The sequence below is a fragment of the Amblyomma mixtum genome, chromosome 4 (assembly GCF_055824585.1).
Source record: "Amblyomma mixtum isolate Tamu chromosome 4, ASM5582458v1, whole genome shotgun sequence".
NCBI classification, from domain to species: domain Eukaryota; kingdom Metazoa; phylum Arthropoda; class Arachnida; order Ixodida; family Ixodidae; genus Amblyomma; species Amblyomma mixtum.
Window position 1 is genome coordinate 15,208,665 of NC_143015.1, and position 27,592 is coordinate 15,236,256.

Sequence of the window (27,592 nt, forward strand, 5' to 3'; positions counted from 1 at the left end):
TTTTAGAGTCCTTTGAACAAAAACTTTTCACTCTCGGCATTTTTATCGACTTTTCGAAAGCGTTTGATCGCATCAATCACAACACAGTGTTGGCGAAACTCGAGGACTATAGTTTTCGCGGAAAATTGCATCAAATAATCAGATCTTACCTTAGTTGCCGTGTCCAACAAGTAACGGTAAACAACGAGTCATCAAATTTGAAACATCTGTTTTCTGGCGTGCCGCAAGGCAGTATTCTAGGGCCGCTGCTTTTCCTCCTTTATGTTAACGACATAGTTTGCATCACTAAACTGCCAATTTTTGTGATCTACGCCGATGACACCACTCTGTTCTTCCGAGCGGCACATGTGCGTGATCTTGAACATCAAGCTGCAGATTGTTTGCACTAGCTTCACGAATGGTCTGAGTCGAATTCGCTGGTCATAAACACCGAAAAAAGCAAAGCTGTACTTTTTACACCTCGCAATAAGGATCCTGCTGTCTCACAAATTTCTCTGAAAATGGGGTCCTCATTCATTCAAATTGTTCCTACGGTCAAAAGTCTAGGAGTGCTTTTGAATGAAAATTTATCTTGGGATGAACACGTTTCAAAGGTCAGGGACAAGTTGTCCAAGGTTGCTGGTATCGTGTCCCGACTGCGATACCTTTTACAAAAACATATTAAGCCGATGCTGTACAATGCACTGTTTTCTCTGTTGTTAATTATTGTATTTTGGTATCGGGCACAACATCATTTATTAATATTAAACGGGTACATATACTTCAGAAGAAAATTGTTCGGAATATTGTTAATGCTTCACGATTTGAACACACCGAACAGATTTTTGCATCTCTTAGCATTACCCCCTCCCACAAGTTTTTGAAAGTATATTGTTAAGGCGGTGTAAAACAAGTATTAGACAAAACAATCCATTTATGATGAACCTGTCGAACTTAAAATGTAAAGAACAGAAGTACACATGCCGTACTGGTTTCACATGGTTCGTGCCAAAAACTCGAACGAATTACGGTCGCCAAATGCTTTGCTATACCCTTCAGTGCTCATTAAATAAGGCATCTAAATTGCTGTAACCTTAGGTACCGCCGGCACTTCGTGTCACCGAGATTTTTACTCATGATTTGTTCTTTTCTTTCCCTGTGTGCTCACTTGCGGTGGACAGTACAACATTCTGGTGCTGCTGTCAAGTTATTGTAGGGTGCGTCGACCTCTGTCAAGCCTTCTCTCTGTCTTTTTGTCGGCGCACCCAACATCCTCAAGATGTTGAATAAAACTGAATTGAATTGAATTGAACATACGACTTTCAATCCAGTGTAGCTCCATGAAATCATCACTTCACCTGACTTCCTTAGCTCTCAGACGAAAAGTTGCGCGCCTTTGTTTGTTCCACAAGTTATAATTCAATTTCCCCTATCTCTGTGGTTCCTGTATATCTCCTCCCTTTCGTACATCGCGCCGCCTTTTTAATTCAAATAACGTCCAACGACTTCATGGCTCCACCAATGCTTTTAACAAGTCCTTCTTTCAAACCGCAATTGAAGAATGGAACCTTCTGTCCGACTCACTAGCAAATGTGCACGATTCGACAAGGTTTAAGGCGATGTTGTTAGATCACCTGGGTTGACATGTCTTTCCTGTATTGAGTTTTGCTGCCCTAACCTTTCGCCGGCTTGTGTGGTGCTGGTGGCCTAAAGGCATTTGTTACCTGCACCGTTCTAACTATCGCGTTCTTTGCTTCTCTTTGTGTTCCTATATTGCATTGTTATATTTTTTTATATTCCATTGTTATATTGTTATATTGTTATATTTTTCTGAACTTTGTTTTCTGCATCAACCTTGTATACGCTCCCCCCTTATGTAATACCCCGACAGGGGCCTTTAAGGGACAATAAATGATGATGATGATGATGATGATGAATTGAAAGCAAACTGAAGTAAATAAAGTCTGGTTCCAGCGTTATAGTTATTCAGTTTGCCTTCAAATGCACCAATCCAGTTGTACGAACATTTTCTTTTCTTCGTCCCTTGCGTCGGCAACCGACTTGTATAACGCCTGAAGAGCTGACCTCCTACCGCACCTTGCTGCACACTAAACAGAAAAAAAGTGTATTTTATTTCACTCATAACAACCTCTCGGCAATATTGAAATGTAGAAAATCAAACCAGGCTATCGCCTTCATTTCGCAATTTCATTCCTCTTCCAGTTCGAAGGATATAAGGAGATCAGGCAACAGTACGCTGCTTCTCGAACCAAGGCCACCGCCTAGTGCCTGTAAGGTGCGGTTCTTTAGCGCTGATTCAAGGATACTTCCGGTCCTTAGTATAGCCTAATGAATGCCTTCACCACCACCACTGCCGGAGTCTAATCGAAAGACTGCCTTCCTCTCATAAATAATTTCTTAGTTGCGTCTTTTCTTTGCATTAGATGAGGCAGGGTGAGAAAATAACATGAGCCGTTCCTTTTAAGAAGGAGCGTCCCGCAAGTCGTACCTCATTTCTTTTCGCCGGAACGCTCACCAGCTGCTGCAAAAAGCGGGCGTTGATAAACAGTTTGAGCGTCTATGAACCCATCTCATGTATAGTTCTTATGTTAAACGCACATAAAAATACGGCAATTCTCCTGCCAGCCGTCTGAAACTAAACGTGATCTAAGGCTTAGTGAAAAGTTGATGTTTTAACAACAAACTCTGCATTTCCGCGGAGGAATTTTTCTGCATTCAAAACAAAAAGACAAAGATGCCTTTGAATTGTGAAGTTTGCAGCGAATCGTATTTCTACATGTCAAGAAATATATTTATACATAATTCCTTTTTTGAACTCGATATGTTCAAAGTGTTCCAGCAGCGCTCTAAATGTAACTACGGATGGGTATCCAAACACATCCTGGCTGATCTCTCTAATATGGATTTATAGGGTTAAATAAAAGTCTCATAACTTTATTGTACCAGACATAGCATAAGCCGATCATTGAGCCGAGCAGAATACCTCTATGCGGCAGCTGGGGTCCGGAAGCCTTGTGTCCAGAACATATTGCTACGGGTTGACTCATAGAAGATGAGGCGGACGAAGTGAGAGGGCGCTTGGCGCGTGTTGGGGCCTGTGCAGTGGCCAGTGTTTTGGCATCCGGTGCGCCCTGTGCTTGCGTTGTGATCGGCGCGAGTGTACCAGTGTTTTGCGTGGTGTGTACGCCTCCTGCACGTAACATCTTGGTGGAGGTGAGGACTTTCCCCTTCCCCTCGTTCTGGCCTATTACACCACGGAGCTTCGCAGCGGTCGCTACACCGGGACCGCTACAATGACGCAGCCTGGCGAATCGTCAAGTCCCACTGCCACTACATTCATGGTCATGGCTCATCCCCGTGACCCTGACATCTTTTCCGGTGCCTCAACTGAAAATGTCGACAGATGGATCTCGATGTACGAAGGTGTCAGCACCCATAACAGGTGGGACCCCACCGTCATGCTGGCAAACGTCATTTTCTATTTGTCTAGCACAGCAAAGCAATGGTACGACACCCATGAAGACGAATTAAAGAGTTGGGACATTTTCAAAGCAAAGCTTCGCGCTCTCTTCGGACCTCCAGATCCTTCGAACCTCGCAGCCCAAAAACACCTTGAGTCGCGTGCGGAGTTCTCTAGTGAAAGTTGCATCACGTACGTACAAGACGTGCTTGACTTATGTCACCAGGTTGACGCCGCCATGTCGGAATCCAAAAACGTGGGCCACATCCTAAAAATGATTGCGGACGACGCTTTCCATTCGCTTCTCTGCAAAGGGTGCGATACCGTGGATGCCCTTATTAAGGAGTGCCGTCTCTTCTAGCAAGTAAAGAGCCGGCGCATATTTCCACATTTCCAACGACTTCCCCATACTGCCGCCACATCTTCGTGTGTTTTGTAGCAACCACCAACTAGCACACCTCCCTCTTTGCCTCTCAACATCACCGACACAGTCACCCGGATCGTTCGCCGCGAAATGGAGGCCTGCGCCTCTTCGGCCCCCCAACCTACCATCCCCAGTAAACCCTTGCCTGATGTGTCCCTTATTCACGCCGTCATGCGAGAGGAACTTGCAAATTGGGATCTCTCCCCTGCTATCTGTTCCATCGGAAACTCCAGCGTCCGGCCACCAAGCAGGAATGTTTTCCGTCCCAGGGCTCCATACTTTCGTCGCTACCGAAATCTAGCAAAGTGGCGGACGCCCGATGATCGCCCAATATGTTTAAACTGTTCCTGTGTCGGCCACATTTCCCGCCACTGCCGCAATATATGGTTTCCGACTCCTCGCACCGAGGTTTCTTATGACAAACGTTCAGATATGCCCCGCCATTTCCCGCCCCGACCACCTCCTGGCCAATCAGATTCGGCCAACGATCTCGCCAGCTCCCGACCACGTCATTCTTCCCGTTCTCCATCTCCACGAGGCCGTCGTTTCCGTTCCCCGCAGCCCCCTCGATCCTGAGCTACAGCCTCGCACGACCGCTCCGACTTGGAAAACTAGCTGATGCAGCTCCCGGAGATGACTCTGCATCCACGACCAGGCCCACAAATCCTCTACAGACCTCGCACTTGAACCAACTAGACGTTTGTGTTGATGGTGTCCCCGTGAGTGCGCTTGTCGACACTGTAGCGCATATCTCTGTCATGAATGCGAACCTTCGTCGTCGTTTTCGTAAAGTTCTCACGCCGGCTCGGTCTCGGGTGCGTGTCGCGGACGTCGGAACAGTTAGTGTAAACGGACTCTGCACTGCACGCGTTAGTGTTGCTGGCCATGACCTTCCGGTGTTCAATGTTTTGAACCCTTGTGCTGATGACCTCATTCTCGACCTCGATTTCCTATCAGAACGCTCCGCCCTGATAGACTGCTCGCAAGGCGTCCTGCACCTCGATCTCCCAACCATCGATCCTGAACCCTTGCATTCTCCACGACTGTATTCGCCGGACCAAGTTTCTCTGCCTTCACTAGCCGCCTCATTCCTTGCCCTACGTCCTACCTCATCAGTCGCCGATGGTGACTACTTAGTTGTGAAGGTGTGGGTTGCGAAATCACGGGACGGACCACGAAGAAAAGACACAGAGACACACACAAGCGCTTGTGTGTGTCTCTGTGTCTTTTCTTTGTGGTCCCTCCTGTCGTTGCGCAACCCACACCTTCACAACATCATGTACCAACTAGGTCCAACCCAAGTTTTATTGAAGACTACTTAGTTGCCCCTATTTCAGATGTCTTGCTGCACCTCAGCATTGCACTGCCCCATACTGTCGCTACAATCAAGGGAAACAGTGTGTCACTACCGCTAATCAATTTCAACTATTCAGCCGAAGTGCTTCCACCTGGCATATGCGTGGCAGCGTTCTCACCTATTCGCTCCTGCCAAGTTGCCCCATTGGACACTGCCCATGCCTCAGCTCCTGCAGACCCTGTTCACGATTCTACTTCGACTGACGTGATCACGGCAATGATGCCCTCCGATTTGCTCCCTGCCCAATATTGTCTGGTGCGTGCGCTTCGCGAGTCCTATTCCGACATGTTCGACCTCCATAACAGCGCACTCGGCCAAGCTCTTACCGTTACGCACCGCATTGACACCGGCGACGCTCCTCCTATCCGCCGCCGACCATACCGCGTCTCCCATGCAGAACGACAGGAAATCCAGGCGGAAGTGGAAAAAATGCTGGAGAAGAACATCATTGCGCCCTCTCACAGTCCTTGGGCTTCGTCCGTCGTCTTGGTCAAGAAAAAAGATGGCTCGTGGCGCTTCTCTGTGGATTACCGTCACCTGAATTCGATCACTAAAAAAGGTGTCTATTCGCTTCCTGGAATCGATGAAGCCTTAGATTGCCTCTACGGAGGCAAATTCCTCTGTTCCATAGACCTACGGTCTGGCTATTATAAAATTGCTGTGGATTGCCAGGAGCGGGAGAAGACTGCGTTTGTTACTGGTGGTGGTTTATATCAGTTTAAGGTTATGCCTTTCGGCTTACGTAACGCCCCAGCCACTTTCAAGCGCATGATGGACTCTTTACTGCTAGGATTTATGTGGCCCACTTGTCTGTGATATTTATACGATGTAATTGTGTTTTCTCCCACTTTTTCGCTCCATATGGGCCACCTTTCACTTGCTCTTTCCCTCTTCCACCATGCCGGGCTACAGCTCAACTCTTCAAAATGCCGTTTCGCGCGTCGTCAGCTCAATATAATAGGCCACGTCGTCGATGCTACGGGGGTTTGCCCCGATCCTGACAAGATCCGAGCAGTAAAGGACTTCCCGGTACCCCGTTCGAGCAATAACGTCCGAAGTTTTTGTGTCTTTGCTCCTACTTTCGTAGATTCATTCAAGATTTTGCCGAAATTGCTCAGCCGCTCACAGATCTTAAAAAGGATGTCAGTTTTTTCTGGGGGTCCCCCAAGACCGAGCCTTTGCCCACCTTTTAAGAAAGCTTACCACTGCACCGGTCTTGGGACACTTTAATGTGTCAGCTCCTACGGAAGTCCGCACAGATGCTAGTGGCCATGGCATCGAGACAATCCTTTCCCAGCGTTAATCCGGCACACATCGTGTAATTGCCTATGCCAGCCGCCTCCTATCCCCTTCAGAGAAGAACTACTCTATTACCGAACGAGAGTGCTCAGCCCTCGTCTGAGCTGTTGGCAAATTTCGACCCTACCTGCATGGGTTAAAGATTTTCTCTTTTCCAGGGCTCAATTTGCAACTGTCAATAACCACAATTCATCTTTCAGCCAAGTACACTCTGGCGTCCCACAAGGAAGTGTGCTTGGCCCCTTACTTTTCCTAATATTTATCAACGATTTACCGGATTCCATTTCTTCCCATATCAGACTTTTTGCTGATGATTGTGTAATTTATCGCAAAATTTATTCTAACACCGATTGCCAATCCCTTCAATCTGACCTGGATTCAGTAACAGCATGGTGCTCAACCTGGCTTATGCAACTTAATCATTCAAAAACTAAATTGATGTCTTTTACTAACCGAATGTCTCGAATTCAAACAGCATACTCCTTAAATAATAGCTCACTCGAGCTAGTCACTACGTATAAGTACTTAGGACTTCACCTTCATTCAGACTTAGCATGGAACCACCATATTAACCTTATGCTTGCATCTGCTAATCGGTCATTAGGTCTCTTAAAACATAACCTAAAGCATGCTCCTCTTCACCTCCGTGCTCATGCCTATACCACTCTAATTCGACCTAAAATTGAATATGCCTCGGCTATTTGGGACCCTTACCAATCTCACCTAATAAATAACATTGAGTCATTGCAGAACCGCGCCGTTCGTTTTATTTACTCCGATTATTCACGTAACACCAGCATCACAGCCTTAAAGAAACGCGCAGGTCTCCAGGATTTATGTCTCCGCCGTAAAATTGCACGACTATCACTTTTTCATAAACTTTATCATCATCCATCACTTCATAACGACTTTTTTTCTTTGCCTCCTTCGATTTTTGACCGCCGCGATCATCCCTTTAAAGTTAGACGTTCCACGTGCCGAACATTTATCTATGCGCATTCATTCTTACCACGCACAATATCTGACTGGAACACTCTGCCTTCACATATCGCAACCACCACTGATCCTGATAAATATTTTAAACTTATATCTTCAATAACTACTGCTTAACTCTTCGCATACATTGTTATTTTATTTGTTCATGGCTTCCTTTTTTTTGCAGGGTTTGTTACTAAAAAGATTCATTGTACTAGTGTTCTGTTTGTATCATTTTAATACTGCAGTAATCTTCGTTCTTTGCCGCGCTGCCATTCTTTTGATTCTTTAGCTTACTTATGTTACTTATGTTTTTGATTGATTCTTTTGCTTACTTATGTCATCCAAAGTGTCTTATTTGTACTTTTGTTGTTTGTTTTATATTTGTGGTTTTGTTTTATTCTGTTGAATTGCCTGTGCCCCCCCCCCCCCCTATGTAATACCCTCTCGAGGGCTTTTAGGGGTATTCTGTATAAATAAATAAATAAATAAATAAATATGGCAGGCCATTCACAGTTCTGACATCATCACGCACTGTGCTGGCTTTCTTCTCTGAAGGATCCTATCGGCCGCCTCGGTCGTTGGTCGCTACGACTCCAAGAATATGACTACGCTGGGATCTACAAGTCCGTGAGTTGCTCCGCAGCTGCTGGGGACTGAGGGCCGAGGCTTATTTGGTTTGTTCATAGAAGGTTGCGGCCACGTACTACACCAGGGTGGCCAAATCCTGCTGTGGTGAGGAAGTGCGTTTTCGGTTCTAGTCACCGAGATCAGGCCGCACCTCAGGCCTGGTGGTACAGTTCCATCGACCCAAGGGGGGATGCAACTGCATCTGGAAATCAAATGTTTTAGGGGAATCCCCCAAGGTGGAGTAGATTTGTAATAAGGGAGTAATTCCTCACTGACACCCACCCGAGCGCAGCCATACGGCTACAAAGGAAAGCTATACAGCTTTCTCAGAAACTTCGCAGTTAAAGAAAAATTCGTACTGGTCCGGGGTTCGAACCCGGGACCACCGCTTCACCGGAGCAGTCGCTCTACCAACTGAGCTAACCGGGACGGCAAGCTTATGGTAGGGCGAGAGCGAATTGATCAATAACTCGAAGTGGGAACTGTGTTGGTCAAATGTTTTAGGGGAATCCCCCAAGGTGGAGTAGATTTGTAATAAGGGAGTAATTCCTCACTGACATCCACCCGAGCGCAGCCATACGGCTACAAAGGAAAGCTATACAGCTTTCTCAGAAACTTCGCAGTTAAAGAAAAATTGTCCGTGGGCTTTCGAGGAATTGGAGTTAACCGGTTTACAGCAAAAAGTCGTTGCCCTAGTGGCCGATTTGCGCGACTGTTGATAGTCCTGGGGGCTTTCGTGCTCTGGTGCAATCGCTGTGAGTGCTGTTGCCTCGAGTCGCCGCCGGAGTGTGCAATTTCAGATCATGGAGCGCATTCGTAGGGGGCTACTGTACTTGCTTACGTAAGAGCTTTTTCTTCCCTGGGCCATGCCTTCCATGGCCGTTGGTCATGCCCTTTCGTGTCCGTATTTGAGAGACATGTCGGGGTTATGCTAGGCCGACATAGTTCTTTTAACCTCATCACATGTTTAGAGCAAAATAAAGGGTAACCCCGCTCACTGTTTGCCGTTCTCTTAGTTTAATCATGTGTCAACAACAATACAAAGCTTCACAGCACATATATGCATAAATTTAAAAAAAAAACTTTATGCACGCCTCGGTTGTATATATGAATGTAATTTTATTTCATTATACATACATAAGAGCCCATTGTATATAATTTTATTTGTTATCTCATCTCTCCGCATTTCTATACAGGGATCCTTATTGTGCTGTACTAGTGTGTTCTCATAATTTCAGTTGTGATATGAATATCAAATAAACTTCTAAACAGTTAAGGGCACCTCTGAAGTCAGGCGATTCTCGACGTCTTCCAACCACAACTTAAGGCAGACAGGTTTTCCTCATCAAATCAGCTTACCATCCATAATCTAGCATCAGGAAGCTGGAACCTTCCGTAACGCTGCCAGTGCGTGAAAAATGGGACATATTTTAAGGAAAATAAAATAAATCAACTTGAAAGCAGAAGTTCTAAGCATAAAATTATTGTTGTGAGTTTGTTAACGAGGGAGCTAAGAGGGCTCCCGGAGCATCGTGCGTTTGACACAGCTGAAGGGAAAAAACTACAGCCATTCTCGAGGTTTTAATCCGCATTGTACCACTGCCTGCGATAACATTTGTTTTCAAAAGACGCTTAGAAAGATGCATAACTTTAAAACAAATGTGCATTCGATAGTGCATTACAGCGTGCATTTCGATGGGTGAAAACTGAAATGAATCTGAATCAATAACGCCAAAAGAAGATCGTGACCACGAAGCTTTCTAAGGGCACAGAAGGTTCACTTTCCCAGCATTTATTGGGGTTTACAATATAGAAATCCGTACGGATAGCCATATTATTTCCATTGCCATAAAACTAGTACCAGTCATAAAGAATTGAACTAGCGAAGTGAAATACTGATTGCCTGACTTAAATGTTTATAACAAACCAAGCAATGCTGGAGCCACAAATCGGGTGCTTTAAAGGCCGACTCAAGTGGTATAGTTTATAAATGAACATTAGCAGCAAGGACGTATTAAAAACAAGCAGTTGACGCAAAACATACCGGCAATGTTTACTACAATCGAAGCAGTGCGAAACCAGAGATTTGTGCGGCGTAGAAGACGATGAGCTTGCAGTACTGCGTGGCAGAGCACTCGCGCTAGGGCAGCGGCGTACAAACAACGCTACAGACAACGGACAAATTTGCTCGGGGTTAAAACCCGAGAAAAACCCCGGCGCACCAATCCCATGGGTGCTACTGCCCGGGGTGGTTAGCACCCATCGGATTAGTGCTCATATACTAATAAATTACACCACCATATAGCAACGCTCCTGTGATATTGGTCAGAGTTGGCTGTAAAACAGATAATAAAATTTGGGGGACACGAGCTCCGCGTTAAGGGTATGATGGAGTAGAATTAGGTAAAGCAGAAAGTTGGGCTAGTTGGGGTCCATTGAGCAATCAGGGTACTGTTTGCATGCCACTTCGAGGATCCGTACAATATAGGACAAGAGGCACATGTCTTCTAATAAGGCAACTAGAACGAACGTGCTGTGATGGCTCAGTGGTAACGTGTCTGGGTCGCTACCTATGGGTGAGGCGTTCCATTCCCATTGAATTACCCTATTTTAATTACCCTAATATTTACAGTTACTTTGCAATCAAGTTTCGAGCCCTTGTGCGGCCCCAGAAGCACTATTTAACAAATGTTTCTTCAGGTTTAGATTCTGCTGCTCAAAGTGTGACGCCACAGCCCTCTCGACAAATTTGGGATTGTCCGCTTCGTGGTAAACGAGCCGTAGATGTGCGCTGCGTTGTTCGCCGCACACCACCTGATTCCTTCGCACCCGCACAGCCCCACTGCCCCAGAATGACACGAGCGGGAGGCGCTGCAGGTGCGCGCTATCTGCTGGGGCAGTGGCGTCCATTGCGAGGAGCAGGAGGAGGGGTGGCTTTAGTGGGCGCCACCTGATGGCACTACGTGCGCGCCAAACGTAGAGGAAAAGTAGTGGAAACGTACTTTGCGAGTCTTTTAACTGCGACTCCAGCAATTTCCATGCTTATAATTACTTATATAGAGCATAGTATACGAGGTCTGTTAGAAAAGTATCCGACCTTTGGCCGTTGAAAAAAAACTTGCATAACTGGAGCGTTGCAAACCTAGTCATCTTTAAAGTAGTCTACTTGGGACTAGACACACTTCTCCCAGCGGTGCTGCCATTGTGGGAAGTATTCCGAAAAGGCCCTTTTCGGAATGGAGTTTAGCTCAGCTGTCGTTGCAGCCATAATGTTCTTCCTTGTCTGAAATCGCGCTCCTTTCAATGGCCTTTTGATTCTGGGAACCAGCCAGAAATCGCAGGGGCCATATCAGGACAGTAAGGAGTCTGTTGAACTACAGGAGTCGGGTTTTTCACCAAAAAATCTGATTCGAGTGCTAGGAATGTGCAGGAGCATTGTCGTGATGGGTGCGCCACTTTCCTGTTGACCTCAGCTCCGGGTTCTTGCGCCGCACAGCATCACGTAGGCAACGGAGGACATCCCTGTAGTACTCTTTGGTCATTGTTTGACCCTGTAGAGTGCGTACTGGTGGTCTGACACACAGAGGGTGTCAAAGAAAGCAGTCAGCATGACTTTCACATTGCTGCGCAATTGGCGGGCCTTCTTAAGTCTTGGTGACGTGGAATGCTTCCACTCTGACGACTGGGATCTGGTTTCCGGGTCGTACCTGTACACCCAAGACTCGTCACTAGTGATTATGATGTTGATGAAGTCGGGGTCACTGTTTGCGGAATCCAGCATGTCCTGTGAGACTTCAACACGAAGCTGCTTTTGCTCCACCGGGAGCAGCTTCGGCACGAATTTCGCCGCAACTCTCTCCATGGCCAAATCTTCGGTGATAATGGCATATGGGGAGAAATTGCTCATGTCCACCCCTTCCTCAATTTCTCGGATAGTCACGCGAAAGTCCCGCATCACCATAGCGTTCAGTTCGGCAATGACCTGGCCATTTTGGCATGTTGATGGCCGATTGGAGCGTGGCTCGTTCTCCACCGATGTGCGGCGATCTTTAAAACAATTGTAACACTGCTTAAACTGTGCGCTGCTCATAGCATCTTCACCGAAAGCCGTCTGAATATTTCGAATGGTTTCCACTCGGCTGTCGCCAAGTTTATGGCAAAATTTGTTGCAGTAGCGCTGCTCCTTCCACTCCGCCATTTTCCTTGCAATAAAAAACCGACGAGAGCACTGCACACTGCCTCACTCAAACGCTGTTTCCCAACGACTGACGCTATCGGCAGGCGGGAAACAATTAATGCATGCGCATGAAGGTTCAAGGTCACCTGATGCAAGCGCGCTTGTCTCATATCCATCAGGTGTTCGCAAAAAAAAATAAAGTCGGATACTTTTCTAACAGACCTCGTATGTCTCTAGAGCTCCATCCTAAGACAACATCGTATTCACTAGACGCGCCTTTGTTCATTCCAAACAATCGAGCTGTCAAGGCGGAGCGCACTCTGGCGGCCCTGTTTCTGTTCCCCAACCCGACCAATTTCCCACTCGGTTTTATTTATTAATGATTATGGGATTTTTTCCTCACGATCAACGCCGCCCACGATGACACGGGCTTTGCTGCGGCAGGGAGCCTTTAAAAGGCTCACCACCTACCAGCGGGTGGTGAGCCTTTGTCCGTGGTGATTGTCATCACCACGGAATTTATGAGGTCACCGTAAAAAACATGGCCACATTTGAAAACTTCTAGAACATTTGCATTTCTAATATGCATAGTCTATATACAGAAGACAACCTCTTGTATGCCTGAATGCCTTCAAAAATTACGGAGAAAACCGCTTTGCGGGAATATTCTGTTCATTCACCGTGATGGTATTTTCGCATTCGATGCCTCAGAAGCCGTGGCAGGGCATGAAAGCATTTCTTCAGCAATGCTTTTCACAGCACAGATAGGTTAGCTAGAGTTTGGTCAATTTCTATTTTTGTTTCCTCCAAAAGCACTCTCAAAATACTTGGTATAGACCAGGGTGTCGAACCGCCATTATTTCGGGTTCGGTTCAGGTTCGGGTTCACGCCTTTCGGGTTCAGTTCCGGGTTCGGCTCCAGAGGGCCATTCCGTTCCGGTTCGAACCGGTTCGGACCGTCTCGAACCGGTTCAAACGGGTTCAGGACAAAAAAAAAATTAGAACGTAAATGGGTTTCAGTCAACCTTGCTATGCGTTTTCTTTTTTCTTGCATATCGCTATACAAAATAAAAAAATTCAAAGATTTGTTCACGAGAACATAAAACTGGGCTAGTTGGTAAGGGTTCCCAAGCAGCGCAGGTAATCGGCCCAGTATTGGAGAGTGATGGCTTCACTGTGGTCCTTTGTAGGGCCGGCCTTCGCCAATACATTTCCAATATTGGGCCAGTTATCTGCGCTGCTTGGGGTCATGCTTAAGCAGCGCAGTAAACAGGACATAAGGAAGTCTGGAGACGACACAGACGCTGACTAACAACTAGTTATTACATTCTGGGAAAAGTATATGAAGGCGCAGGACACAGTGAACACTCCAAAAAACAGAAGAGCAAAGATTAAAACTAAAAAACCATACTGCGCATGCACATCATAGTCGAGCCATGACATCTTTTTGAACGAAATTCGAAGACTATATTCCATAGTAGACGGCACTCCCCTATCTCCTGGACCTTACGCAGTTGCCAAGAAAACCTGACTCCTTATCTACGAAATTGATGGATGGTGAAGCAACACGCTCATCTGCTTCCTTCCTGAACATAAAGGCCTCCACCATCTCCCTACAAATTCAATCAGCGTGATTAAACAGGAGACTTGTCTTTCTAAGTGGGGAAGCAATGAGTATTTGTTCGAACATCACAGATGGCTGAAAAAAGTAGCGGTGTCGTACAACTTGGCTTTGCATTGCAGCGAGTGCAACGATTGCTTCCCCCAGTAGGTAAGACAAGTGTCCTGGTTAATAACCCTGTTTGCATTTGTAGGGAGTTGGTCGAGGCTAATGGGATCAGGAAGGAAGCGGATGAGTGTGTTGCTTCACCATGTATCAGTTTGGTAGATAAGGAGTCAAGCTCTCTTGGCAGTGTGTGAGGTCCAGGAGATAGGGGAGTGCCGTCTACTATGGAAGATACTCTTCGAATTTCGTTGAAAAAGACGTCACGACTCGACTGTGATGTGCATGCGCAGTATGGTTATTACGTTTTAACCTTCGTTCTGCTTTTGGGGGTTGTTCCCTGTGTCCGGCGCCTTTATATACTTTTCCCAGAATGAAATAACTAGTTGTTAGTCAGCGCTCATGTCGTCTCCCGTCTTCCTTTTGTCGTGTTTACTGCTTTACTTGAGCATGAAAAAATTGTATAATGCGAGATGTTCTAACTTTACCCATTTTATTTATTGTCCGCAGCAAAAAGACGAATTTACCGCAAGAGCCGCAAAGTGAAATGAACTCAAAATGTAAAAAAAAATCGGCTATGTATATACGCTATAATCCACCTTATGAGGTGCAACACGAAAAGCAGATGGATTTTGCATCTACAAGACTCTCCTGCTTGAGCAGTTTGGGAGACCCCGTAACACAAGTAATAGGTCTCCCTTGAAGCTTTAGTCAGTTGGGATTTTCTCGTACGCAGTGTACTTACCGGGCCCCAAAATTGCCGCCGCACGCACCCTCTACGTTCCCGGGCACTACTGAGAAAAGAAGCTGTCATATATCAGCACGTATACATACAGACATATACCTTTCCGTCACCCCGAATCCGACTTGCAGTCCCCCGCCCCCCTCCTTTACTACATGGTAAGAAAATGTTCGAGAATCCCTCCACTGCCTGCCCCCACCCAGCGAGAGCCTCCTAGGAGCACTGGCTCTCCCTCACATCCAGAACTTATCAAACATATTTCATTGAAATCACCTATTCGACATCGCCTTTGTCACTCACGTTATATATCCCAAGCCCCTATCAGCTAATCGTGGCTTCTCACTACAATAAAGTAAGAAATTTGTTTGTGATAGAATGTTTGGGACTTTTCCTGGGGCGCTATCAAAGGCAACCTTTGCGTCAACAGAAGTTTTTGCGCCCTTGATAGAGTGATAAAGAGTGGTTAATCTGGCGTGCACCTTTTGTGCACCAACTTGTTTCAAGCATTTGTTTTCAAAACTACAAACAACCCCTTTCTGGCAGCTGTGCTTAATAGGTAGGTGACTAAGTGCGCGCCTGTCTTTTCTGGACGTGCTCGCGAGTGCTGACTCATTCGGTTTTCTCACTATTCCCTTTTAAGGCGAAAGCCTTTAATGTCTCATCGTTGTAAGCAGCAGTTGTCGACAGAAATGTCACGCTTTTCAATTGGTCGAAACGGTCGTGACGTCACAGTACGCGAATTTCACACGGGGCCAATTGTACTTTGGCTAGTAACCATGCAACCAATTGAAGGGATCGTATAGTGATGCTCCAAGTAAGTGGGACTGAGCTTAGTTAATTGCTTAATTACCCAATTAGCCTAATCAACTTTTCTAGTCAGGCCATATAAATAAATAAAACCGAGTAGGAAATTCGTCGAGCACGGGAATCGAACCCCGGTCTTCGGCGTGCGAGACGAGCATGCTATCCACTCCGCCATGCCAGCTCGCAGGATTGGAATGAACAAAGGCGCGTCTAGTGAATACGGTATCTTCGCTCACTCCCATCCTCCTCCCTTAGCTTCCGGCGAGGTTTAGGTGTCCACCGAGATATGAGAGACAGATACATTTCCTTTCCTCAAAAACCAATTTACCGACGAGCGAGGCGTAGAACCGAATGGGCGATGGCGTTCTATGGACTCCCTGGCAGCGTTGCAAGACGCTGTCGCGTTCCACTCTTAGAGTCGTAGCTTAACATCTTAACCACACATCAGTCACCACACTTTCGATCAAAAAAGTGCCCCCCCCCCCCCCCCCTGAATTTTGACGGGTGTCCACCGAGATATGGGAGAGAGTTACTGCGTAATTTAAGTTCCTCAAATACAATTTTCATTTTCTTCATTACGGGCCCTCTTTGTATCCTTTCACTCCCACTTCCTCCCTTCCTCTACGGTGCGGTTCAGGTCTCCACCGAGATGACAGAGAATTACTGCGCCATTTCCTTTCCTCAAAAAGCGTTGCGTTAAAAGGGCAAGGCATCGCGCCGAACGGGTGGTGGCGTTCCGTGGACTCCCTGGTAGCACTACAACACGCTGTCGCGTTCCACTCCTAAAGGCGAAGCTTAAGCGTCATTAATTAGCAGTTAATTAGTATTCAGGCATTAATAAGTAATTAAACAATAATTAGTGATTTGTCATCACTTAGTAATTAGTATTCAATTATATGTGACGCCACCAGTGCCACAGAAGCAGCGAAAGTGGTGCGGCGAACGCTTTCGCCTCTACGCACTTTATACAGTCAAAGTGCCCCCTGAATTTTTAGTTACCTGTACGGCCACTCCACAAGGCAGATGACAAATGTTGCGATCGGTCATTACTTCCTCTACCTGTACATCTACAGCCTTACCTGGACTTTCTGCATACTAGTGTATTAAAGCGGAGTCAGCGGATGTATTGTGGAGCCCACTTTAATGGCCGCAGATATAACGAACGCTCACTTATTACGACCGGGTGTGATGCCACCGCGAAAATATGCACAAGGGCAACGGAAATTCGTCGTAGATACAGCGAACTCTGGCCACATCACTCGGTTATAGCGAACGAGGTGGTGTGGTTGACTAACCTGAGGTTGTAGAGGTCGTTCTTCCGCTAAGCCCGCAGATGAAATAGCGCGTCTCATCCTCAGCCGCCGCGGTGGCTCAGTGGTTATGGTGCTCGACTGCTGACCCGAAAGACGCGGGTTCGATCCCGGCCGCGGCGGTTGAATTTCTATTGGGGCGAAATTCTAGAGGCCCGTGTACTGTGCGATGTCAGTGCACGTTAAAGAACCCCAGGTGCTCGAAATTTCCGGAGCCCTTCACTACGGCGTCTCTCATAGCCTCAGTCGCTTTGGGACGTTATACCCCATAAACAAAACCAAGCCTCTCAACCTTCAACACACCGCTTCGGAAAGAAGATGACAAACCAGAAATGGAATTAAAAGGCGGCGCTGCTGTGCGCAGCGCTAACTGGAAAGTCCGGCGTCCGGTAACATTGTAAGCGCTAAAGTGACCACGGTAACGATATGCTATAATTCTCTATTGAAATAGTAAGTAACCGCCGGGCAAACTCGCGTCGATGGCCAACGAGGGCAATCATTGCCTACGCGTTCGCCAGCTCGGCAAAGCATCCCGAGTAGAAGAAGCGCGGTGCGCGTGAGAAAGGGGCATCGTCAAAATCGAAGCTACTGGCCATGGTCGCGGATAAACTAACAGCAGGGATTAGATAATTCTGAAATCCATGCTGGCTATGCCATTCACGTGGTATGCATAGCCTACTCAGTCGTCTCCATCTTTTGCGCCGCTACCGACTGAACGCATTGTCATATAGCGGACAGTGCGACGGATGCGTTCTGCGCCACAAGCGCTGCGCTACTTCGTCGCTGGATCAGCCCAGGAACGACAGAAGAAGCTCGAAAACACGCGTGACCAGATGCTTGCAGATTTCTGGCAACGGTTCATTGATCCAAGGCCGACCGGATGTTTCCTCGGATAAATAAGTTCCTGCGGACCACAAAATCGCAGAAGCGCCTGTTCTGACGGAGAAGTTGAACAACAAGTGGGAGCTTTCCCTACTGCCAGGAATCTCATTTATGTGGCCGACCTGCCACCAGTTGCCATGCACTCTTCATCCATGATTAGTTATACCCCGTCCCTTAATTTGACAGTTGGCAGCAAGGTCTCGACGAGGATTAAATGGCCGCCCGATATAGCCTGGAAAGATCGCGATAAGCTCTGCTTTGCACAAGTACGCATAACGGAGCTTTATAAGAAATAATTGCCACTTTTAGCAGCCTTAGAATTTTGGCTGCTGTACGAAGAATCCACTTGCTACGAACATCACATATAACGAATGGAACTCGCGTGACCGTCAGGTTCGTTATAAGTGGACTCGACTGTAGTTTGAATCGGCCACAAAAACCTTTTTCACCCTTCCGACATGGACCTTACATGTTAGGACGTACCTTCGGGCCAAAGGGGCGTTTGTGCCGTGGTCAGTGCATTTCTACCTGTGCGAGCAACGAGAAACAATTTCAGCAGTAAAATGACATTTTTGTCGTGATGCTGTATTATTTTGGGACATACTTAAGCAGTCTCTTAAAAAAGCCGTTGACATCATACATTTCACTGTTAACATTTATGTCTGCGATGAAAAACTCCGGAATTCCGTGCGAACTCTTCGTGTTCATAGGAAGCGCAACCGCCGTGTTCCACGAGGTCGCTGTTAAGACAACAGTGCACTTTAACGCAGGAGGAATATGGTGCGCAAGTTCAACCTCCTGACTGGTTCCCCTTTCCTGACGTGTGCACCATATGGAATTTTCATGTGCGGGCGGAGGCAGGGAGTTATGGTGGCATCAGGCCTTATGCCGAAATAGCTGAATTCGACGCGGTCAAGTATGGCATGAGGAGGGTCAGAAAGGTTCCAAATATTCCATGCAACAACCAAAGAAAGAAGCCTACAAGATAGCCGAATAGCCTAAAGCATCTGTAAACAGAGTTTTCTGTTGCGCCGCCATTAGTACGAATCCTGCTCGGAGTCAGAGGTTACACTATGCATACTCTTTTAGTTGTTCTTTTTACTGCGCAGTATAGCGTGCTTTCCCAAAAATAACCGCGCTGCGTGTGTGCAGCCTCCATCCTTGATGCACACTCCGGTGGGCGCACATCAGGGCATTCGCTGGTAAAAACGCACCTTCAAAAACTTTCACACACCTCCCCACCCCCCATCACCCACCTGTACCCGATATAGCCGAGGCAGATTGTTGTGAAGGATCCACAGTCGCCCAAGCGTACTACGAAAAAAACGCCAACAATCATAAACCTGTCGTGTCAGACACTAAGAACGGGAAGTACGACTGTGAGAAGTAGATATAAGTCGCCAGACAGAGAATTCAAGATCGAGCAGTGCGAGAACAGCGGATGGAGCCGCGCGATGGAGCCGTGCGCTGGCGACTGGCATCAATTTTTTCTTAGAAGCAGAACGATTTCAGCGAATCGGCATAACGAAATCACTACATCGCAGTTACATTTCATCGCAGTAGCATCTTTCTGGGCGTAATCACTATCGCATGCCAGCGAGCGCATGCGTTTCCGCATTGCCCTTTTGTGTAACCGGTATTTAATTTTTTCTTATTAGTACATCTCCACCGTTGCCGTCAACCCTACTTTTGTTGCTTATTTCCGTCGCGCGCAAATAAGAATATGCGGATTCTAAAAAAAAATAGAAGCTGCACTAATTTGTACATCCTTCTTCTGGTAATACTAGTAGTAATATCTCGGGTTTAATGCGTCGAGTTGACATTGGTGCTATATGACAGACGGTGTAGTGGAGAGCTCCAGGTTAACGGAGACCAGCTGGGGATTTTCGACGAGCGACAGTGCACGCTGGTTTTTGCATTTTTGGAATCAGCAGGCGAGCTCCACAGCCATTGAGCCATTTTTTTTCTTTATTGCCCTACAGGCCCAACGTGAGGGGTTTTATTTAGAACTTCCTGTATAAGACAATGAGCACCTACAAAAGTAAATGTTGCACTACCCGCTGCAGTTGCTCAGTGGCTAGGGCGCTCGGTTACTTATTCGGTGTTCCCGGTTCGAACTCGGCCCCGGCGGCCACGTTTCGATGGAGGCGAAACGCAAAAGGCACCGTGTGCTGCGCGATGTCAGTGCACGTTAAAGGGCAACTGCAGCACTTTTTTTTTTTAATTTCGCGATACTCAAGGATTCAAATCTATATAGGCTGTAGGTAAAGCGTGCTAAGTTTTTTGCACTACCATTTAAAATAGTGACGTAATCGACGATTAAAGTTTGCACTTCTTCTCAAAGCAACAGAGGAGTGCGGGGAAGTTCAGTGTGATGTCACGGAAGGTATGATTTCAAATTACTGCTGCCGTCAGCCACGCCCTGCCGGGCCCCGTTGGACGCTGCCAAACAACGTTCGGCTTTGACTTCGGTGGCGTTGGTTTTTTTCCTTGAAAGCAGGCGCTTATGCAATGGAAATGTACGGATACTTTCGGTGACATCATAATGCGTCCCCCATTTAGAGTTTTGCGCTGCGGAGAAGCTTGAAGGCCGTCGCAATTTTAATTGGTGGTTACATCCCCGTTTCAAATGCTAGGCCACATTCGACCCTTCGACCCTTTCACATTCGACACATTCGACCCTTTTAAGCTCGTCGATTTCTAAAACCTATGCAGTTGCTCTTTAAGGATCCCCAGCCGGTAGAAATTATTCCGGAGCCCACCCCTACTGTGCCTGTTTCTCTTTTTTCTTTCACTCCCACCTTCCTCCCTCTCTTGCGGCGCGGTTCAGGTGTCCATCAAGAAGTGAGACAGACTGCGCCATTTCCTTTCCTCAAAAACTACCATCACAACATTGTTGGGTCCTGCGCTAATATTTCGTCTATTTGTGGGAAATGACGCAAAGAAAAGAAAGGCATTCTTGATCGGTACTAAAATGACTATAGACACCCAGTTTTATTGCGTGTTTTCTCCTTTCAAATGACGCCATAGATATTAGAATACATGGATCACCGTGTGGTATTCGCGTACTGCCACTCAATAATTTAGAAAATAATTTTTTCTCCCATTCTGTTTCGGTTTCATCAACCGAATGATGGCTGTGACGTGGGTTCAAGATTATGTCATGTGAGGCACGGGAAAACTAATACAAACGCTGATACGTTGTTTTGACTCACTGTAGCACTTAAATCCGCCGACTTCAAGACATATAATTACAACGAACGACGTATCTGCAGTTATATTGCCGTTTTATAGCACCTAACGCGACCTTATTTTCACTACACGTCACAGCCATCGTTAAGCTGGTGAAACCGAAGCAGGGTCAAGAAGAAATTGAAATATAAATTATTTATTACGTGTTGGTGACTACCACGCAGTGCCCCATGTACACCAACGCCTAACGCATTGTTTGAAAGAAGAAAGCGCGCAAGCAAAACTTGGCGTCTATATTACTATATTGAGTTATAGCAGTCCTAACATTTTGGTTAAAGATTTACGCAAATATATAAAAGGGAGGTGTAATAACTCAAGATTTCACATAAACCTGACGTACAAATGTTTATAATTGGCGGTAGTACATTACAGAAGCGTATATTAGGCTTCTTCCCAGGCACCAGACCTCCTGTAAGTTTGCTGTCGTATACTGGGTACCATTTTCGCACTTCGCAGCGCAAACAGCTACGGGTGGGTAAATCTATGCGACAGATCATCTCATTTTGCCGGAAAACAAGACGTATGCCGGGATGCAAAAAAAGTCGGGCTGAACCGGGTCGCGAACCGGTTCGGAACGGTTCCTTTGAATCGCTCCGGTTCGGGTTCAGTTCCAAGATGGCGAAAAAAATATGGGTTCGGTTCGGTTCCGGTTCCGGGCGAAGATTCGGGTTCGGGTTCAGTTCCGGTTCGACACCCTGGTATAGACAAGGCCCAGAATATGTGCACTTAGATCCAATATATCATATCAATCGATCGACAGTTAATATTACATTTCTAATGTTTTCCAAAGTTGTGATAATGTATGTGAAAACAAAAATTTCGCTCCAGGCACACTATAAATAGAAATAAAGAGTCGAGTTTCACATCTTGCAACTTTAGAACATTGGGAAATAAATGTTTAAGCTTGCCAATGCTGTTTTATTTTTGACTGATACAATGTTTGCATTGTTTGACAACCACGAAACGTCTTTAACGAGTTGGGGCCGCTTCGTGGAAGCGATTGGAAACAGCTTCGGAGATACCGCGGCAAAAAGGAAATGCACTGAACAGACCTCGCTACTGAGATCTTAAGTGCCTGGCGAGGCGAAGACGACATACTTTGGCGAGCTTTCGACACTGGAAAGGAGTGAATCCACAGATTTCGGACGAAAACAGTTCTCAGTCTTTATCAATGGCATTGAAGAGGATGTGCACAGTTTTCTGATCAGCAACAACAAGTTGGCCTGTGCGATGTTAGCCACCAAGAACTGCTGCACATTTCAAGCTCAAAAGCTACGTCGCATCCCCCACGAACATCGGGCAATTACCAAATGTCACCACCCTCGCTGCCCCGTTTTTCAGTGAACCTTCAATAATGATTCGCTTGGCGTCTTTCACCAAAAAGTCGGTGACGAAAACTCTCGTAATCAAGATCTTGTGAAACGCAATTACCATGCTTCATTGCAGCGCAGAAGCAGCTCCAGCGCAGGGCTCCTATCTATCGTGTTTCCCATACTTCCGAAACCCTGGACAACGTTAAACACGATCATGGACTGACCACCCTTCCTCTGGCCAGAACCTGGCTCCCGTCACTGAACGATCTCGATGCTCTCCTTCTCCCCGACGCCGTTCACTGTCGCAGGTAAACTAACGGGTGCCGCCGATATATGTGCAGTGCCAGGGTCAGCGATATTGCCAATGCTCTTACCAACCCGTTATTATGTTAAAGAACCGTCTTGAAGTGGTAGTGCAGAGTATTTTCGTTATGGGCTGAGTGGAAACCCGCGCCGCAGTGTCGCTGACGAGTTAAAGTATCTTATAGGTCGCAAAATATTGTTTGGAATCAGTACTTCTTTGATATTCCGTAACGTCCGGGTAGAATTATTGTTTCCGCTTCATATTTATTGCGCAGGTCTACTGGTCTCTGGACACGTGTTCAAGGCTGAATTCGCGGTGCTCCGTTGCTCTACGCATGTTATTGTCCTGGGTATTGAGTTTTTGCAAGAGCGTGGTGGAACTCTCGACATCCACAGACGAGGAATTTTACTGTTTTCGGTCAGTCCTCACCTACCACTCACCGTTGTATCTCAGCGCGTTTTCTCTCTTCGACGACAGTCGTTGCAGAGTGGCTCAAAACTTTCTTTCTACTTTTTTCTTTCAGCACGGATTACGGTGCCTTCGACACCATGGTGAAACATACATAACATACTTCACTTACCTGTGCTAAGACGAGTATCCTGGTGCCCCGCTGGATAATTCCAGTGAGGATGGGCCGCACAGCAGTGTCATCAGTAAACTACTCGGAAGAGCGAGCCATGTTACCTCGTGGCAAGAAACTTGTCCATACTTAGATAATGTACAAGGTTCAGCCACGCGACTGAGTAGCCATGTTCTTGAGGAGAGGACTCACACTGCTGCAGAATGATGTTCAGACTATTATTAACACGTATTATACTATAAACGACATTTCAGCAAAGTTTAATAGGGGGCTAGTTGCTCCATATTTACAAGGTGTAACTCTTTTTAGCACGAGACATAAATTTCACCTTGAAAATATGAACAAACAAGTCCCAAAACAAACACAGCTGAAATACCTTTTTTCTACAGTGGACTCCATTTCGTCCAATGCTTATAGCGCCGCTCTTGTATCTCTATGTGTTGCGCTGAAAAGAATTCCGCTGTCTTCATACGAGCGCCGTATTTTGGTGCAACTGCTTTCATACCATATGTGTTTATTGACTTCCCCAGGGACCATCGAGCACCAATAAAGCTTTTCGATTTCATCATGTGATCGACAGAGGATCCTCTCCTGCGATACTACAAAAGCGTTACCGCGTGTTCACGGCGTAGCTTATGCTAACTTACAAAGAACTTGCTTACACGCTACGCTGCGGCGTTATCTAGAAATGTTCAAGCCCTTTTTCGGCTCCAGTTACTCTTGTTAAAAAGAAAGATAACACCATAATATTCTCTGTAGACTGTAGTGGTCCAAAAGGTGCATGAAAAACAGTTGTGTACCCGCTACGACGCACAGACTATGGCAGCGACTGACTTCACTCAGCGTCATGCTTTTCCTTAATTTATTTCATATCACGTTACTATTATATACCACTGCAACCGACCGACAAAAAAGGCGACATTCAGAACGCCCGACCGACTTTATGGATTTAACCTCAGGATCTTCCGATTTTGAAAAGCGCCTGCCACATTTCGAAGATTCATGGACACAGTTTTGTGAGGCAAGAGCTGGGAGATTTGCTTGTGTTATCTGAATGATGCTGTGATATTTCGCAAGACATTTAGCGAGTATGATAGGCGCCTCACCATCGTTTTGACATCACTAGAACGACAGTCTTAGTACTTGAATGTAATAAGTGTGACATTGGTGATCGCCCGGCAATTGTTCTTGGTCACTTAGTTGATAAGGGCGGTGTCGAGACTGATACTCCGAAGATAGATCCTGTTGTAAGGAAGACGACGGGCATAGGCGCGAGCCGCAGGGCCACCGCCTGGTGCACGCTTCTGGCTGTACTAGCTGACCTCGGACTGCTGTTGGCCATGCTCCCGTTAAGAAGCTTCACCGAACACACCCACCTTATATTTGGTGGGGGTGCGGTGTAATATCCTCTCGCCCTGGAAGTCCGCAGCCGGACGCTACCCTCTACCACGATGCCTTCGAAACACCAAGCTGTACAAGTGAGCCGGCCCGCCGTCATCTGTGCTGGTTCTCTCCGCGAACGAGATCCCGCTATCTTCACCAGAACGGACGACCATGATGTTGAAGATTGGCTCACATCGTATGAATGGGTGAGCGAATACAATGAGTAGGACGGGGAAACCAAACTGAACAATGAGATTTTCTGTCTCACCTACGAGGCGAATCTGTTGTGTCGCAACCACTAGGCGGACATAACATCATGGTCCATTTTCAAAGCAAACTTCTCAGAGGTATTTGGCCGCCCCGCTGTCAGAAAACTCCGAGCCAAACAGCGCTTGTGTGCACGGTCACAGTAGGTAGGAGAGAACTTCACGAGCTATATCGAGGATTTCGTCGACCTGCGCAAGAGGGTGAACGCACAGATGTTCGAAGCCGACAAGATCAGACATATTCTCAAGGGCATTGATGACGACGCCTTTCACATGTTGGCAAGAGACCTGCGCACCGTCGCGGAAGTCGTCACCCTAGGTCAGAGCTTCGACGAACTACGCAAGCAGGGGGTTCTGACACGCTATCACACCTCGAGTATCGACTCGCTTGCTCGCCTGAACGATACAAGAGCCCAGTCATCGCTCCTGCCGAAAATCAAGAGCTTCATCCGTGAAGAAGTTGCTCGGAAGCTCTCGCTTATTTCAAGCCAGCAAGAGCCATCACCACAGATATCCCGAATCTGAGGCACATCATTCAAGAACATGTCGTTGAGGCTCTCCCGCAAGCTCCTCAGCCCACACCTCTCGCGGCCCCGCTGACATATGCGGAGGTTGTTGCGCGACCGCGACCACCTATGCTCCGCCTCCTGGTCCTTTTCGAGAGCCCGCTTCCTTTATTCCACTGCCTGATCATCTGCGAACCTCTTGGGGCACGCCAGATAACATTCGACCGTCAGCTCAACTGGGGAACTCCTGGCGCACGCCTAAAAACCGCCCGATCTGCTACCTCTGCGGCTTGCCAGGTCATGTAGCGCGTTTTTCCGTCGGCGCATGAATGTCTCACGAACACCTCCTGAAGACTCAGGTTACTGGCCCCAGCCACAGTATTCGCCTCCTGCTGAGCCGCCCCTAAGCCGCTCTCTGTCTCCTTAGCGAACCGCCTTCTCTGCAGGCCGTTCGCCTTCTCCACTTCGGCGCTCCATCTCTCCGATGCGACAGCGTCCCTCGACAATTCAAGAGGAAAACTAGGTGCCGCAGTTCCTGAGGCGAGAACTGCGTAGTCTTAGAAATTGTGAAAGGCCTCGTTTGTCTGCCACTCATTTCATTGAAGTTTTTCTAGAGGGCGTATCTGTGATGGCGCTTGTCGACACCGTTGCTGCGGTTTCTGTCACGGATGCAGCACTTTGCCGCTCTTGGAGGAAAATGAAGGCGCCCTTTCCTGGCCTGTCGTTACGAACTACAAGTGCGCACCTCATCCAGCCGTTAGCAGCGTATACTGCTCGAGTAGTCATAGAAGACGTTTTATATTTGGTCGACTTCATTGTTCTGCCGTCTTGTTCGCGTTCGATCATCTTAGGCTGGGAGTTCCTATCGCTCCACGACGCTGTCATCGACTATGCTCGGGCTCAAGCAGCGCTCTCTACTTTGGCGAATCCCGTACCAGATACTGAAATTTGTGGTGGGCCTGTTTCTGCGAAAGCTTTTGTCGCCGACAGTACCGATATTCCTGCGCGCAATTCCGTGATTGTGCCTCGCTCCTGTGAATGTGTTCGCGATGCCAGTGTCATCTTTACGCCGTCTTCTACTTTTCTACGACGCGTTTATCTGCCGCTGCCTTATGCCCTGCTCACTTTATGCGCCGGCCTCACCGCATTGGGGGTCTTGAAACCGTTTTCAAGCTCCTTCATTTAGCGCCGCGGGGAATGCGTCGGAACGAGCAGCTCTTCAATCCTGTTTTCAAACACCCTGACGCTGCCGTGGAACCACCGCTGGTCGCCATGGACGCCCTCAGTACACGTACTCCTGCGCCCGCCCTGTTGTCGACCGGCCTATTCATCCGCTCTATTGACGCCACTCTTCCTCCAACTCAGCGAACCCAGCTTCTTGTGCTCTTGAGGAATTTCGCTCCTGCTTCGATTGCCACCAACGCGTTTTGGGGCGCACGACGACTGTCGAACACCTCATTGATAACGGCGCCCATGCCCCTCTGCGACATCGCTCATATCGTGTTTCCGCCACTGAACGACGAGTTATTGAAGAACAAGTATAGACCATGCTTCAGAGCGGCGTTATTCAGCCTTCCACCAGCCCCTGGGCCTCACCAGTTGTCCTCGTCAAGAAGAAGGATGGCTCCGTTCGATTTTGCGTCGATTACCTCCGCATTAATAAGATCACACGCAAAGACGTCTACCCTCTGCCCCGTATTGGTGACACTCTGGACTGTCTGCAAGGCGCGGAGCTCTTTTCTTCCCTTGATTTTCGCTCTGGTTATTGGCAGGTCCTAATGGCAGCTGCAGATGGTGCCAAAACCGTGTTTGTGACCCCTGACGGCCTCTACGAGTTTACTGTCATACCTTTCGGCCTCTGTAACGCTCCTGCTACTTTCGAACGAATGATGGATACCGTTTTGCGTGGCCTCAAGTGGAAGACATGCCTGTGATACCTGGACGATATAGGTATCTTTTCGCCCGACTTTCAAACGCAGCTATGTCGCCTGAAGCACGTGTTGACATGCCTCAGAAACACATTCCGGCATCTGAACTTAAAAACATGCACCGTTGCTGCCCGCGAACTGACAATTTTACAGTCATGTTGTATCGGAAGACGGTGGACGCCCTGACCCCTCGAAATTTGAAGCCATGACTGAGTTTCCCAAACCGTCCACCACTAAGGAGCTTCGCAGCTTACTAGGGCTCTACTCTTATCTTAGGC

The 27,592-nt window shown here is 47.3% G+C and overlaps 1 pseudogene; it reads left to right on the plus strand.

The window, feature by feature from the left end:
• LOC149345746 (uncharacterized) overlaps positions 1-25,405 on the plus strand; it is a 43,071-nt pseudogene extending 17,666 nt beyond the window's left edge.
• Positions 25,406-27,592: the final 2,187 nt, after the last annotated feature.